General features: G+C 53.6%; 1 protein-coding gene across 1 annotated transcript in view; it reads right to left on the bottom strand.

Moving 5' to 3' along the window:
- PCSK6 (proprotein convertase subtilisin/kexin type 6) overlaps window positions 1-14,454 on the bottom strand; it is a 49,341-nt gene extending 34,887 nt beyond the window's left edge. The window contains exons 1-3 of the mRNA XM_027644219.1: window positions 12,312-14,454; window positions 12,080-12,182; window positions 4,451-4,565 (exon numbers count right to left, since the gene is read on the bottom strand). The gene's annotated coding sequence lies outside the window, so the exon portion shown is untranslated. The remainder of the gene's footprint in view (window positions 1-4,450; window positions 4,566-12,079; window positions 12,183-12,311) is intronic.
- Between the last annotated feature and the right edge of the window lie 2,531 nt (window positions 14,455-16,985).

Below are 16,985 nucleotides of genomic sequence, written 5' to 3'. Positions count from 1 at the left end.
CTGCAGCCCCCTTGCCTGCCTCCGGCAGCGCCCCGGACCTCTCCTTGCATGGCCCTGCGTCCCCCCGCCGCGTATCTCCGGACAACACCCTGTACCCCCCTGCGTCCCCCCTGTGCGTCCCGGTGCTGCTCCCCGGACAGCCTCCTGCATCCTCCCCGCATGCCGCGGTGCTGCTACCCGGAACCCCTCCCGGCTCCCCCTGCATGTCCCCGAACAACCCTCTGTGTCCCCTGCGTTCTTTCTGCTCGCCCCGGTGCTGCTCCCCGGACAGCCTCCTGCATCCCTCTGCATCTGCCCGCATCCCTCTGCATGCCCCAGCTCTGCCCTTCGGGTTTCCCCCTGCACCCCACTTCATCGTCCTTTGTGTCCCAACTTCCCCCCGGGCACCTCCCCTGCATCCCCCTGGGCACCCACCCTGCATCCCCCTAGTCAGCCCCCCATACATCTCCCCAGCTCTGCTCCCCAGGTAACTCGTGGCACCCTTCGGATGGAGCCCCCGCATCCCTCTGCATGCCCCAGCACTGCCCTCCGGGTTTCCCCCTGCACCCCACGGCATTGTCCTTTGTGCCCCCGTATCCTCTCTGGGCAGCCCCCCATGCATCCTCCCAACTCTGTTCCCCAGGTACCCCTGCAAGCTCCAGAGACACTCCCGGCATTCCCGCTGCATCCCCTCAGCCATCCCATCATGCATCCCCTGGCTCCACTTCCCAGGTAGCCCACTGCACCCCCTGGGTAGCCATCCTGAGCCTCCCTCCCCTCTTGCCTCCCTGCAACCCGCTGGCACTGCCCTCCCCAGCATGATGCCTGCACCTCCCCCACCTCCATCCTTCGGCATCCCCACAAGCATCTCCCCCACCCCCATTCCCCCAGCATCCCCCCAGGAATCTCGCCCACCCCTCTGCACTACCCCCACAGACATCTCCCACTGCACTTCCCCCTGCATCCCTGCAGCACTGCCCCCCACATTCCCTGGACATCTCCCCTCCACCCCCACCACCCCCATTACCCTCATGCCCCTGGCACCCTCCTCCATCCCCAGCCAACTCCCAGCCAGCTCCTCATGGGCTCAGGAAAAAGGCCAGGAGGGGCTGCCTGGTGGGGAGGGTTTGGGGGCAGGAATCTGGGGCAAGCCTGGATGAGCTGGGCCCGAGGGGCACCTCCGGGAGCCATGGGCATGGGCAGAAGAGCTGGAGTGCTGACTCTGCTTCCCAAGGAGGCCATTCAGGGAACAGCAGAGACCTCGTGGGGTATTAGAAAATGGGCTTTGTTTGGAGAAGGTGGTGGCGCATACAAAGGCCAGGCTTGGGAGCAGGTGGGTGATGCTCTGCTCCACAGCCCTCCCTGCCAGCGCCAGCCGACCCGGGCAGCAAACTGACAACTGCCCTAAATGAAGGGATGTTTCACTGGCATCACATCAGAGCTTCACTCTCATCACACCAGAGCTTCACTTGAATCAAGCTGGAGCTTTGGAAATGCACCCAGGTCTTCCAGGGCTCTGGCAATGAGCAGCTGCATCCACAGGCTCCAGCCTGGATGGTCTCAGAGTGGCTGTGATTCCTGGAGTGGGTGTCGTCTGTTTTCCAGTCCCTGAATAGATTCGGGTGGCATTTGGGGCACAAGCCCTCGGCCCCATCCATCTGAATGCAAACACCTTCCCAAGCCCCAAAGAGCTTTGCAAAACCCACCTGGGTGTGGGACAGCAAGGAAGCATCAGAAAAGCAATGCCAGCAGCAGGGAGGGGACACGGACTGGGCGAAGGGGGGCACTGAGCACATCATATGTCCCAACACTGGAACTGGAGAGGAAAATCATGGTCTTATTGCCATCGGTTTGTAGCAGCCCTGGCAGTGGGCAGGTGAGGTAGTGGCAGCCTGAGGGAATAGGGAAGTGCTCCCAGCTCAGCGGTGAGATTAATCTGAGGGAAATTTATAGGGAGCCTGTTCTGCATCAGACAGGGCCAAAATCCTCTGACAGCTCCTGTGCTGGGCTGGATTTGGCCTGTTTGCAGGCAGCAAGTCTATGGAGAGAGGCAGACGGAGGTGAGCCCCTGTGCCACAGACAGGCATGTCATGGGAAATTAGAAATAGCAGGAAATGGGGATTTGGAGGGTTTCTGTGTGCAAACAGAGTGTGTTGTGCTTGCACTAACGATGAGACAATTTGCTGCCACGGGCAAAGAGGAATTTGGGGACTCTGTGCCCGCCATAACCTGTTGTTGGAAATCACTGTGAATATCAGTGATGGCACATGGGAACACTGGAGCCTCCAGGGCTCATCATCCCACATGTCCTTGCAGGGCTGCCCCTTGTGCTACCTGGACAGAAGTGATGGGTTGTGCGTGGCCATTCCTTCTGATTACGTGGTGAAGGATGGTTTCCATTAGTACCAGCACACTGCAAATCCAATCCTCACTTGCCATCTGGTTTATGGGCTTTTCCTCGAGTTTTCCATTGATTAAGGTGTGTGAGATGGATGAGCAGGGCTGGCGGGTGCCGGGTGTGCTACGTGTGCGACGCACGCACGTGCAGAGAGATGCAGAGGGGCAGAGCCACAGGAGAGGTGAGAATAGATGAAAGAAACCCCTTTGGTTTCACAACATCCACCTCGTTCTGCTGGGTAAGATCTGTGGGGGCCTGCTGCTGTCAGCAGGGGGTGCAAAGGAGAGTCCAAGTATCTCCACAGGGAGCAGAGGAGGGATGGGCTCCAGGGGCAGCAGGGAGGATTTAGGGTCAGATGGTGGGAAAAGCTTTCTGAAGCAAAGGGAGTGAAGATGGGAAAGGGGTTGCCTTGAGGAGGTGCAAAACCTCATCACCTCTGTGTTAGGTGGTGAAAAATAGGCAAATCCCAGGAGAATCAGGCTGAATCCATGTCCAGGAGCGCTCCCCACCCCACTACAGTGGCCCCATTGAAAACAAAACCCATCCACATCCTGCATCCCAAACCTTCCATCCCAAGGCCATTGACCACAACTCCCAGTGTATCAGCCTGGGAAATAGGTACTGGTACCAGTAAAACCTTGTGCCCTGTTGTGGGTCTGGCAGTCTCCAGCCAGCTCAGCCTGCAACAGCAAGTGAGGGGGTGAGAGCCTTACCCAAGCACTGATTGCCACAGTTTTGGTGCTCTCCAGTCCCTGCACACAGCTCCTGCCCCCTCTCCCACTGGCATAATTTTGAAATTCAGAGTGGCAACTTTCCCAGATGAACCCATGGGATTTACCAGGGGTGTCAGGAAAAACAGACTTTGGCCCCACATGCTTTGCAATGGATGTAGACTAAGGCAGAGGCTCCGGTTTAACTCTTTTCCTGGGATTATTTGAAAACCTGGAGAATTACAGTGAGACACCAACAATACAATAAATTTTGCCAGCCTGGAGGTTAAACAGAAGCTGCTGCAAAGGCAGCATGGGAAGAGGCACTGCTGAACCAGTAACATTTAAATTCTCCTGAATAAAATTCATAATAATCCTGGCAGTTTTACATCTGCCCATGAATTACAGTTAAAATCCCACCGCATCCCACTCACGCTCGTACTCCATACGGCAATAAGATTATAGCTGAGAGCTGGACGGGCAGGGAAGAACGTCATTTAAATGCAGTTTCTTTGAAAACCGAGCCCTTCTTTTTAAGGCAGGTTCAGAAAAGGAAAGTACAAATAAGGCTCTCAAAAGGTGCTATTTTTTCCGGGGGTGGGATGGCAAGGCTGGCACTGCCCTGGGCAGCGGGACTGCCACCCTGTCCCTGCCTGCGGAGGAGGGACGGGGCGGTGGGAGCTGTGCCTCTGCCTGCTCCAGTGCAAGGAGTTAAGCAAACAAAAGCTATTTTGCAAGCACACACGGTCCAGAGGTACCCCCGGGATGCCGGGACAGGGCGGCCACTTGGCTCGGGGACATCGACCAGCCGGACCCCCAGCGTGGCTGGCGGGAGCTGCCCAGTGAAACCCCGCAGCCACAGGAGCTGGGGTTTTATCCTGTGCGTGCTGAGAGCCTGTCGACATGGAGATTACAGCAAAAATCAGGTTAAACCCCATTTATCTGACCCAAGCGGAGCCCGTGTGCGTGTCCCAGGGACGTGAAGAGGCGTGAGCGGGGCCATCACCGTGCTGATGGCTGCGAATGTGTCCCGGTGCGCCTGGAGAGCCCGACAAACCCCGGCCCTGCAGCTGCGCGCGGTGGGCAAACCAGGGCATGCGGTAATTAAACCAGCACACCTGGAAATAGCTCTTTCTGTAGCTCCCAGGCTTAGCCAAATGAGCGAAATTTGCGCTGGCATAATTAAAGCAATGTGGTTCAGGATCTTGTCTGCACCGAGGAGTTACTGCAGCTTGACTCTTCGCTCCCTGGTGACAGCCCACGTGGAAGAACCCTCCAGCTCCAACCCCTTCACGGCTCCAGCGCTTACTTCTTGCCATCAGGGTGCCCATTAACACCAGTTCATTAACACCAGCTTTCAAACCTGTCTAGCAGCACAATGGCTCCAACATCTTTCCGTAGCTCACTCTGGCACACTGCGACTGCAAAGCACAGGGCTCTCGACTGCTGTCCCTGCTCCACTCCAGGGAATTGTAAATCTGAAGGAGAAATCAGTAGTTTTCCATTTATATTCACTCATCTCAAACAAACTTTTTTTCTCTCTTTGTCCTTTTAGGTGTTAAAATAACCCCAGACTCACTAGTGGCCAGATGGTTTGGGGAGTATTAATGGTAAAATCCTGCACACGAGTGAGCTGATGGTGAAACTTGCCAGTGGAAAATAAGATTTGGAGCTGCCGTGAAGGATCATCCCCATGGATGATGTGTCACACAGCACACAGGCTCTGGCAATGCCACCATTGTCACCAACGCAGCCACCTCCAGCATTGCAGCTGGGAAAACCCTGAGTGAATTCCCAGGAGATTTGTGCCCACTGGAAAAATCCTGTCCCTGCCTTTTTCCTTTCCTTCCTAAATCCAGATTAGACTGCTTTCAGACTGAAGAGGTGACATCAAACATGACGGGGAGGAAGGAGGGGATGAGGTGGAGGAAGGTCAGGGAGGTGGGGATGAGCGACAGCTCCATGCTGGTGCCCAACCCTGGTCACAATACCCCAAGTACAGGGAAATTAATCTCCAAGTGCTTGAAACACCCATTTTATAAATCTCTGATCCCTGGCAGCTCTCAGTGAGAAACAGGGAGAATTACAGGGGAAAAAAGGGCTCCTGCCAGGCTGGGAGAGCTCAGAACCACAGGGATGACCGAGGAGGATGTGCCAATGGTTTCCTACCATCCAGCACCTCTTCCAAGCACTGAAGGCAGCAGCCAGAGGGATCTAAATTGGGGATTAGAGAGGCTGGCCAGCTGCGATGATACTCTCAGGGTACGGGAAGCGGAACATCCCCAGCGCCAGAGGTTTTAGCTGTAATTAGACCAATATCTGTCCGGCGATGGTCGGGGCTTGCGCAGTCACTGCACTGCTCCAGGCTGGGCTGGAGATTTCCTGCAAGCTCCTCCTGCTCCGCTTTCCTGCAATTTCACAGATATCTGGATTTCTTTTTTTTTTTCCCATCTGATACGTTCTTCCTCTCCGAAAGATTAAATCTTGATTGTCAGGTACTGGCGTAGCAGGCAAGTAGATTTTTCTGCCTAGTCCAAATGTCATCCTGGTAGAAATGCTAGTAATAAAAAATAAAAGAGAAAGGCCCCGCTATGCACTCAGGCCTGTAAAAATATCCAAAAGATAGATCTGGAATTTTAGAAACAATTGAAGCCCCGTGGCCGAAGGGCGCTCTGGGGACTGCCAGGCCCAGCACAGACATTCACAGGGTGGGAAAATCAATAAGTTAAAATAATTGCCTGTGTGATTGGTCTTGAATTAAAAGGGAACAAACCCAGACCTTGTCACCCATCTCAAATAGTTTTTGGGTTTATTGTTATTTTGGAAATTAGGGCAAGGAAGGAAATGCCCAAGTGAGGCGTGGTGGGATGGGGAGATGCTCCAGCTCCCGCTGCATCCCTGTGGAGCTGCACTTGAGCTGTCCTGGTTCCCACCCACTGTCTTTTGGAATACTTGGGGTGCAAAAGGGCTTATCCTCAAGGAGAGGGTACTGGGAGAAGGAGGATACCCCAAGGATGTGCCCTGGTGGCACCCATCCAGCATGACACATCCACACGTGAGGTAGGAACCCTTCCTCCTCCTCTCCTGGTTGCTGCCACCATCCCGTTTCATCCAGGAGCACCATACCAGGGAACAGCATTGGAGCCAAGAGGGAGCTGGTAATAAACTGTGGCCAACCCAACCCCACCCCTGGAATAGCAGGTCTTGGAAAAGCCGGTTACACCGGCGCTGCGTGGGGGACGTGTTGTCGCCGTGCAGGGGGAGGCTATTTTGGGTTCCCCCAAAGGAAGCACGGCCATTGCTGTTGGAATGATGATTCCAGGGCTGGACTCGGGATCAAAAATTGGACTCCAGGGAGAGCTGGGGGTCGCCAGACAGGGATGACCACATTCTGCTTGCTGTGGTGGTTTCATCAGATCAAACTCAAATCTTTTATTTCACAGATTTCACGTCTCCAGGTCAGGTGACGTCCCAAGGATCCAGCTGTGACTGGCATGGGATGAGCCCCCCCAGTGCATTTTCACTTCCCAGCAAACCCTGTTGCACCAGAGCAAGCACTGGGAGCAGAAACACAGAGAGAGAGAGAGATGAGCCTGGGGGTGGAGAGATGCAAAGATCAAACCAGCAGTGATTTCAAAATAAAATCCTACAGCCCAGGGAAAACACGGCGTGTCCCTGCCGAGGCTATCATTTATGCCAATTAAAAAAAAAAGTTGGCATGGCACGAAGGAGAGCTGCGTGGTATTTCCTGAAAAGGGTGTGGGGAGCATCCTTGGAAAGCCTGCTCTGCACAATGTACTTGCTGTTTCCAGAAAAATAAAGTTTGCTGTGACCCACCTGTCCCTGAAAAGCAGCTATTTAGGACTGGAACATGGTCAGCTTGGAGTCAGTGGCCGGGTCTGTCCTGACTGCAGAGTAGCTGGCACCTTCACCAGGCTCTGGGGTTTGGCATTTACCTGCAGCTCTTTAATTGCTGCAAAATGCCTTGGAAAAAAATGCAGGAGAGCTGTCCAAGCAACAGGCGCTCCTGACTAAAGGTCTTTCCCCCACAGCTTTTGGCTGGGGGCCATTAACCCCTCTGCCAGCCCCCAGAGCTGTGCCTGGCAGTGCCAGGACAGAACAGGAGAGGTTTTCTCCTTTGTCACCTTTGGGGTTTGGGAGCATTTTGACCCAGTTGGGAATCTGGGGGTTCAGAGCCTGGTTAGCAGCAGCTTTGCCAGAGAGACGACTGTGGGAGTGATGGGTGGGATCACCCTGTTGAGAAAGGACAAGAGAGATCCCCTTGAGAACGGACAATTTGTGGCAGAGAAGGGAGTGTCCTGTGGGCTAATATCCCCATGTCCCCCAACAAGCCAGCACTCATTCCTCATCCCAGTGGCAGAGCATGCTTGGGGCTCACCAAGGGCGTTCCTGGAGGTTTCAGCAGCGTAGCAAGACTTGCCAAAGCCTAATCGCCAAGCAAGCTTACCTTTGGCATGGAATTTCAATGGGGGAGAGCGGAAAACAAACACAAACCTACAGTTTGGGTGGGTTTTCTTTTGCCTGAGCCCTGCTCAGAAGCTACAGGTAGGAGGGATTTGGGCAGCCAGACGGGATCCAGGGTTTTCTGGGCGGCCGCGATGCCGAAGAGAAGCAGCTCCACCTAGGGCAGGCTTTGCTAGAACAGGGCCGACCTCGACACCAGTTCAACCATCAACCATCATCTGTGCCAGGGAATGGCAGCATCTGCTTCAGCCTGCAGCCAGGCTTCAAGCCAACACCAAAGCCCCAAGTCTTGGGGTCAGTTTGGGGCTAAGAGTTTTCCCTTTGTCACACTGAAAAAAACCCACTTCCAGTGTTTATTTTCCTTCCTCATGAGGCTGGAAAATGGGAGGTAAAAAAGTCTGTTTTCAGCAAATTGCCCTTTGCATCCTGCAAAACCGCCTCAAGACCCGTGGCGGAGGGAAATACTGCAATGAGCAAAACTCCACAGCAATAAAACCCCATCCTGAATGGAAAAAGACCCTTAAAAAGAAAGGCAAAGGCAAAGCAGGGTTTTATGGAGCGCTGGATGCGTCTGTATTAGTCCCATAAAAATCAGCTGTTGGGGAATATCGGCTTCCCTGCAGGAGATGGCAGGAGAGATGCTAACCTGGTCTCGTTTTGAAAGCTCCTTATTAGTCCTCATCAAGCATAATTATACTTCAAAGCCAAATGAGATGTCCTATCGAATTTTGAACACACATTAATGTTTTTAAATGTGAAAAAACCCTATCAAAACCCATTTATTGAAACCCAGCCAGGCTTGAAATGTTAAAATAGATGCTGCTAATGGCCCTGGGAAGGGGGGGGCTGCAGCTTCATTGCAGCTTTGCCAATTAAATGGTTATTACTGACCAATTAGGCAGAAATCAACCTGGTTTTCAGTGATATCTGATTAAGTGAGTCCTGCAGATCAGCCTTGGTTGTTAACCAGGGGAAAGAAACACCTTCTCCCCACCAGCCCCCCCCCAGATACTCGGACCAGGCAGGGTTTGTGTCCATCCTGCCCATGAAAAATCCCCTTTTCTTCCAGCACTACCACTCTCCTGGGGGAAACATCTCAAGGACCCGCCCAGGCACAGCAAAAGAGCCGGGAAGGAAATGGGAAGGAAATGAGGGAAAAGGGGAAAATTAACCACACACAGAGGGTGGCTTCTCCCCCTGCAGATTGCAGGTTGCTGCTGCCCGGCACATGCTGGGCCATGCCCATTCACAGGCTTTTCCAAATATTATCCCAATATTTTCTTTCAGTTCCCAGATAAATGGGCCTCTTCAGCAGGCTTTAAGCCCGCTCTGTTCCAACATTTTCTTTAAAGCAGAAGAGGAAACATCTGAGTTACTCTGAGCTGCTGAATCCTGCTTTCAGGGCTGAGCTGCAAAGGGTTTTCCAAGGCAAAATAGGGGCAGTGTTGGGCTTTTTGCCTGTTTCATCAGGAAATATGAAGGAGGCCACATCGCCCCTTAATCTTCCTTTCTTCCTGCCTTCTCTCCCACCCTGCAGTCCATCTTTCCCATGCTTTCCTGTGGTCTTTGCAAATTTCTGAGCATGTTCTCAGCTTTCCGCAGCACCCTGTAGGCAAGTGGGAGCATCCCCCTGGCAGAGCATCCCCCTCCACCTCTGAGTACCCTTGAGCCCGGGCGAAACTCCAGGATATCCTGATATCTCCCATGGGGCTGGGACAGCAAGGCCCCAGCATCCAAGGGAGCTGAGGAAAGTGCCTGTGCAACAGCTTGGGGGTGGTAGAGCCAGATAAAAGATAGAAAAGCACAAAAAGAAGAGCAAAATTATGGAAAATTTCAGTGCAAAGAGCCACTTCCTTCCAAGGACTGGATGCAGCAACATGTAGAGGCTCCATCCAACCAAAATTATACTGGATGGAGGATGCTGCAAGCCCAGGGAGGCTGGCGTGGTTGAGCAGGGGATGGCTGCTCTCCACTTTGTCCCAGGTGAGCAGGAGGTGCCTCTGGATGCCCTGGGTGGCTTGGACAGCCCAAGGGAGGTGGGGTTTGGGCAGTGCCTGGGCAAAACAGCCCTTGGCCACAGGGATGGGGCAGGTGTGAAGCTGTTCATGGTTCTGGGGAGCCACAGAGAGAAGGAAAATTGAAAACATCATGGCTCTGGGAGTCCCTGATGGGCTGGAGAGGAGCAAGGGAAGACTTGGTACAGGGGGGCATTGCTGAAGGCTTTTACTGGCCTCACATTCACCCCTGGACATCAACAGCTGGTCCTCACTGGGTCTGGGGGCACCAAGGGACGTGATGCTCCCTGGGTGCTGAGACATGGGGGGTCCATGTGGACTTGTCCTTGGGAAATGCCACTGATAAGGACACCAAATCTGTGATATGCAGGAGTATCCCCAGAGCGATGCCTGAGGGGGTCCAGCCCTGATGATGGGATCCATCCCTGGCCCTCAGTGAGTGGGGTTGGGACATGGCCCTGTTCTTTGTCTCCTTGCTGCGAGCTTCCAGAGCTGGAAAGGGTAACATCCCCTTTTCCAAAGCTGAGGGATGGGGCGTGAAGAGGCAAAAATCCCCAGGGTCCGTGGTGGCTTCTGCCTGTACCCATCCTCCGGAGCAGTGCAGAGGATAATCAGCGCGTTTTCTCCCACTCTTCCTTTACCCCGGAGCATCCCTCGGGCCCGGGGGAGGAAAATCCCCCACGGGGCCGTGCCACGGGTGTCTGGGTGCAGCCGAGGGCGTGGGGGATGTGCCACGGTCCCCCGAGCCCGGGGAGCTCCATCCCATCCCTGTCTTCGCCCCGACCGGCGGCCGGTGCACCGGGCCGGCACTAGGTGGGGATGGCACCACGCCGCGGGGAGGAGGAAGGGCGGGAGGAAGGGCAGCGGCTGCTGCTGGAGCTGCCCGGGGAACAGCGGGGGCTCGGGATGCGGGGGAATGAGGGGATGGAGCTGAGGGGAAAGGCTGAAGGGAGGATAGGGCAGGGATGCTGGAGACTGAGCGGTAGGGATGCTGGAGGCAGCAAGCGAGCCAGTAGCATATCGGGCTGCTGAGATGGGGGTTATTGCAAAGGCTGTGGCTGTCAGAAAGCCTGAGCCCCTCTCCTCGCCCCTCTCAGACTCATAATGGTTATTAATTACATTTTGCAGTTTTAGAAAGGAAATATTTCCCATGTGTTCTTCTCGGCCAGACCTTATCCTGAGTCCCACAGCTGGTTTCATCCATGTGTCTGTGCTGGATCATCACTAAGGTGGGACACTGGCACAGCTGTGACCTGGGCAGTTGGTCACCAAGGTCTTGGCCTCATTGGAAAAGTTGGGAGGCAGTCACAGTGCTGGGAGAGGGGTGCAAAGTGCTTGTGGTCCCAGTACCACCTCACTGCTGGGTTAAAGAGGGATGAGCCCATGGCAGGAGGAAAACCCACCACAAGGGAGTGCTTCACACTCCCTGCTTCACCTTGGCTGCTCAGCCAAGGGCAATACTTCCAGAACCTGTTGGACACAACAGGCCAACACGATAAGCCCTGCATGTGAAAGGGTTTACTCGCTGTAAATTCTACAGAATTCACTTGATCCAATCCTACCTCATGAGTCACCACAACACCCAGGGTATGGTCATAAATCTCACTCCCCTCCCTGGTCACTCCAAGGCTCAGCTCGTATCTGCAGCTGCTGCACGAGGCACTTCAGGAAAAGCATCACCCTGAAACCCTGCTCCAGGAGACAGGAGTTTCCCAGCCATGGTCAGGTTTTTCCTTCATTTTTCGCTTTCTGTCTACCCCTAAAAATCAACAAACCAGACCAAATCCTGCAGCGTGTGTGTCAAAATCCATGTTCACAACAGAAACATTGGCTCAGAATCAGCCACTGAGGTTTGTGCCCTCAAACCAGGGGACAAAGGAAGGCAGAATCACTGGGACAGGAGCATAAATCAGATTATTGATTTAAATGTAACTATTGATTTAACCCCTTCTGCGGCTTCCCTCTGTTCCCCACGTGCTCATCCAAATGACAGAGACCATAATTTTAGCCAAACTCCATGACCACTCATTGTGCAAATCATCAGTCCCCAAAACCAGCAGGTCCTTGTGTGCCCAGGGACAGTCCCCCTGGCACGTCCCCAGCTGCTCTCCTGCCAGCACAGATGGCATCTGCCAGCCTCAGAGGTAGCACTGGGCATAATCAGGAGCAGGATTTGCCCCCAGGAATAAGGCAGGGATGTGAGAATGGACATGGTCAGGGAGGGCCCTGAGAGCAAGAGTGCACAAAGCAGCATCACATTACCTGGTGTCATCAGTGCCACGGGTGCCAGATGACACTTCTCTGATGGTTTTCTTCTTACCACACTAAATATCAGGTTCTGAGGGTATTACCACATATATACATAAATACATATATATATATATATATATTATATTTATATATATATATCCCAGCAGCTCCAGTAGGACCCCAGTGTTGCATTTCTCAGAGGAAAGCTTGTGGCTGTGATGCACCCAGAGATGCTGCCTTACCTTAACCTCATCCAGAAAAGTCCCTCCAGCACCTCCAGGGCTGCAGCCTCACCTTCTCAAAGTGGCATGCACTGAGCAGAGGTGTTTTGGGGAGCTCCCCGGCCTAGATCGAGTAGGGAGGCAGTGGGAGGTCAGGCCTGTGGTGCAGGAAGCGATCCCCCCCAAGCTCAGCCTGGCTTGAAAGCCCAGCAAACACTAACACTAACAAACAGCCAGTGTGTTTATATCCTACCTTCCTGCCAGAGAGCAGGGGTTATTTTTGGCATATTTTGTCGTTGTTGGAAACGTCAGTGAACAGCACAGAGCTGTTGGGAAAGCCCAGAGGCAATTGCCCCAGGCACAGAGTGATGAGATGAGAGATGTGGGAAGCTGCTCCAAGCCATTTACACAGGGATTGGGTTTTGCCTACAGTATGTGGGACACCTCCCTGGCTGCAAAAGACTTGAGGATTAAAGGCAGAATGGGCAATCCAAGCCACCTCCTATTCCAGCCCCACACTGCTCCCACTCACCCCATGCAGCAATGGAGCAGCACAGTCATCCTGAGCTCTCACCCACCAGGTTCTTCACCTCTTCCCACCTGTCCTGCCCATGCACGGACCATGGACATCACCTGGACACCAGCAGCAATGTTCTGACATCACTGAGCATCTTTCAGCCTGCACCTGCTGCCTTTTGGCAGGGCTGACTGCTAACACTGAGTTAAAACAGAAAGGAAGAAGAGAGAACAAAGCAGCTCATGGTCCACTTGCCATCATGCCACAAGGTTTGGCCATGTTCCTTCAACTCACTGATGGCTTTAAGATCACTTAAACCACTCACCTCCCCCATTTTTCCCCAGCAAGTGACCTCCTTACCCACACTTTTGGATCTGCTTTGTCCCTCCTGTGAGCACCAGATGTCCTCTGCAGGACTGCTTTTCCTTACAAAACCAGCAAGATCAGCAGGGAGAGCACACGAGTTCCTGCAGGCACTTGCAGGCTGATGGCTGTGGCAGATAGCTGGGTCTTCTCTTTCAAACATGTAACTAAAATAGGGAGCACGAGTGGCTGGAAAGCCTGGGTTTGGTTTGGGCAGAACCTTGGACTAGTATCAGTCAAGAGGAAAACAGGTAGAACCAGGACTTTGACAGGTCAGGAGTTCCTGGACAAACCCCAACCCAGGCGTGCTAATTCCGATTGCCCTGCTGCAGTAGGGACTGTGACTGTAAACACCAACCTTTCAGATGGTTTGTCCATGAAACACAGCATTTAAACCCAGAAAGAAGACAGGGAGGTGAGGAGAGCCCTTCTTCCATGCTAGCCCCTTATCTGTGGTCTCCCATCTCCTTTAGCCTCTGCAGCTGTTAATTCCCTGTGCATCACCCAAGGATATGGCCACCTTCACGGCTCTTGTCTAGCACATCTATTTTAGAGGACTGTGCTCCGCCTGAGAAATGGTTTATCCCCACAAACACACTGCAGCTGTGAGTAGAAGGTGCCATGGGCTCTACTTGGCATCAAGAGCCTGAATTCAGCCCTACCCTTGAGCATCCATTCAGATTCAGCACTTTTTCTGGGCCTCTTTATTTTAGCCCCAACCAAATAGATGAAATTAAGAGCATCCACATTAATTTGCTGTGCATGTGAAGGGGTTGAGGATTTCTTCTCCAGCTCAGAGCAGGAGCCCTGTGGCCACAGTGAGCCCAGCACTGCTGTCCAGCCTCACCAGCATGTCCACCTCCTCCTCCCCAAAGATGAGCAGATAACAGGGCAACTGCCATAATGAGTCTCTGTCCTTCCAGCCCTGCTGAAAGCAATTAATGAAGCCAGGCACTAATGAACTTGGCTACACAGCACCTCGGAGATGGGTTACTGCCATTTGAGGTGGAGGAAAACCAAGGCAAGAGCAGGTGGAGTGGCTGACCCTGGTCACGAGGTACCTTGGGTTGGATGCAGGAGCCAGAGCTCCCTGCCTGGAGCAGGGAAAGGATGGCAGGTAGACACGAGGGCAACCACAGCTTTCTCATGTGGTGTCTGTGGCTGGAGAGACTGGTTTGCCCACATTTGGCATGGCAGGAGGGACTCCCCACCCATCCTGGTCCTGTCTCAGCCCTGAGTGGCTTTGGGGAAGATGTGTCTCTGCAGGCAGAGCACCTGGCACCCCCATCCTCCTCTGCATCCTGCCTCCCAAGTTTTCCCAGACCCCAAATGCTGACAGTGAGGTGTGGAACGGGAGGACTCACGGGTCCCTTTGCATGGAAACTTCTTCAGTTTGTGACTCACCAGCCCACCCTCCCTGGCGTCACTCGTGACTCTGTTTGACTTTGTGGCAGCAGCATTCCACCATCTCTTATCAGTGAAGAAGACAACAGGGCAGCCCAACCCGCCTGCAGACAGGTGCCCAAAGCCTCTCCTTGTAGCATTTTTGGCCCAACCTCCATGTTCTTCTGCGCTGAGCATCCTCTTATATATGACAGGTCTCCCTGCAGCAGCTGGTGGGATCACAGTGGGTCTCTCCAGGTCTGCCTGCAAGTGTGAGGATAGCTGATAAATCCCAGGGATGTGGCCTCTGCAGCACATGCTTTTACAGCACACATGTCCTCACATGCACGTTGATGGCATGCTAAAAATATTCTCCACTTTTTGACCGATTAAAATTTTCCAGAAGAGTTGGAACCACAGCCCACACCCTATCTGTGCAGCCAGAGGTTTCCCCTCACCTCCCCCAGCCCTGCCGGGAAAACAGAGATTACTGAACAACATTCTGGTACTTTGAGTCTTTTTTCGGTCATTTTAAAAGGCTGGCTAAATTATCACCTTTCTTCAGTTGTTCATTTTGTGATGTCTGGCACCATCCTGGAGCCAAACTCAGCACTGTGACACCCTGTCTTGCTCTCACACTCCCACCGAGAAGGCTGTAGGTGAGCTGGGATGCTCCCACTCCCCACCCAAAACCCCAAATCAAACAAGAAAATGTTTTTAAACCAGCTCTCACCTGGTCTTAGGCAGCAGAGAGCTAACCCTGGCTTGGTGACAGCTCTGAATGATGATTTTCTTGTCATCTCTCTCAGAGGTGCCTGTTGTGCTGGGTAAAGGAAGAATCTGAAGGATGCTCACAACCCTTCTGGCTACTGGCCAGGCCCCTCCATGCCATCACTGACATTCACGGCAGCATTTTCTTTGCCCAGTTTGGCTCTTGACCATGGAGGAGAAGCAGGGGAGGCCACAGAAGGTGTTTACACAACAAGAGGACGTCTCAGTGAGACCAGAACCTTTGCCAAACCCAGAGCTAAGCTGATAGGAAGGAGATGTCATCAGTATGCTTTTGCTAATTATCACTAATAATTATTTGTGTGTAGTTTCTCTTAGGAGCTTCAGTTCTGGCTTTGCCCCTGCTGCTCCTGCAGCCCTGTGCAAGTAAAGCAAACTGGGGGGGTCCTGCCCCAAAATCTTGCAGGTGAGAGGAGAAGGAGGGTGAGTGCAGTGTGTGGGCAATGCCCCAACCATGGTGGTCAGTGTGATGGATTCCCCCTCTCCATCTTCTCTCCCCACTCACACCAGTGACAGCCAGTTAGACCCTGTCTGTCCTCTGTTTGCTTTTCTGAGTGTGTTTGGTGCCTCAGCCTCTTGTCAAAACCCAGCAGAGCTATTAGCTGCTCCCTCCCATGTGGGATATCTTTCTGCTGACATGGCAATCATTTTCCTGTCAACGCGTCTTGACAGCACCAGGATTTTTCATTTCAAGTCCTGGTGTGTCCCAGGGTGATTCCCAGCTCCTCCATTAACCCCTGGCCCTGCAGGATGGGGGTAGCCAGCCCTGATGGATGCTCTGCTATCCCTTCTACCTCTGGTTAGCAGAAGCTGCCTCCTGTTTTTCCTCCCAGCGCTTGCCACACCTATGCAGAAGAGGGTTTAACCTGGAGGTAGAGGATGTCAGACTTTTCTTCTCCTTTCCCTCTTATTTTCTCTGCTGAGAACAATGGAGGTAAGGTTTGCAGAGGGAGGTAATGTCTTTTTTTAGACTGACTGAAATAATTAGAAGAAAAACCAGGCAGGCTGTTGGGTACATGAGCCCTCCAGCAGGCCTGAAATAGCTGCAGAAGTCTGCAAAGCTGAATACCAGTGGAGAACAATAGCTCTGAGCGTGACTAGTTGTGTTAACCAGTTCTGCCACTGAAGACCATTCCCCAGCTGTTTTTCTTGGGTGAATGGAATGGCATCACCCCTCTGCTGAAATCCACTGTCCAGAGAGCACCCCATGGCCAGGAGCCATCGCTGTGGCTGTGGGAGCCATGTGGCTACACGTGAGCCCTGGGCATTGCTCCATGCCAGCTTTGTGGAGCATCTCTCGCCTCTCTGCACCCTGTTCCCTGTCCTGCTGCTCCTGGGACCTGATCTGACCTCAGCCCCAGGACACTGTCCCACCCTGGACCTCCTCTGACTCCCAGGACCCTGCCTGATCCTGAGAAGTCTCTGATTTCAGGGATACTGTCCTACTACAGAGGTCTGGCCTGATCTCTGGGGACCCTATCTGATCCCAGGGGACCCTGTCAGACCTCATGGACGCTGCCTGACCTGTGGGACCTGCTGATTTCAGGGAATGCCCTACAACGGGGCTCTGGTCTGATCCCTGGGGACCCTGCCTGACTGCAGGGACCTTATCTGACCCCAGGGACCTTGCCCAACCCTGGGTATCCTATTGGACCCTGGGGACCCTGATGGACACCAGGGACCCTGCCTGATCCTGGGGACTTTCCAATTTCAGGGACCCTTCGATTTCAGATACACTGTCCTACCACGGGGGTCTGGCCTGATGCCTAGTGACCCTACCTGACCCTGGGGACCTCTCCCACCCCAGCTCCATGTCCCGCGCCGGGTATCCTGTCCTATCCCACAGTCCATGTCCCACCCCGCAGCCGCCGTCTG

Source organism: Corapipo altera, unplaced genomic scaffold (assembly GCF_003945725.1).
Source record: "Corapipo altera isolate COAL_440 unplaced genomic scaffold, ASM394572v1 50, whole genome shotgun sequence".
Taxonomy (NCBI): Eukaryota; Metazoa; Chordata; class Aves; order Passeriformes; family Pipridae; genus Corapipo; species Corapipo altera.
The sequence above is the reverse complement of the archived record's forward strand: the minus strand, read 5'-3'. Positions and strand labels throughout refer to the sequence as shown.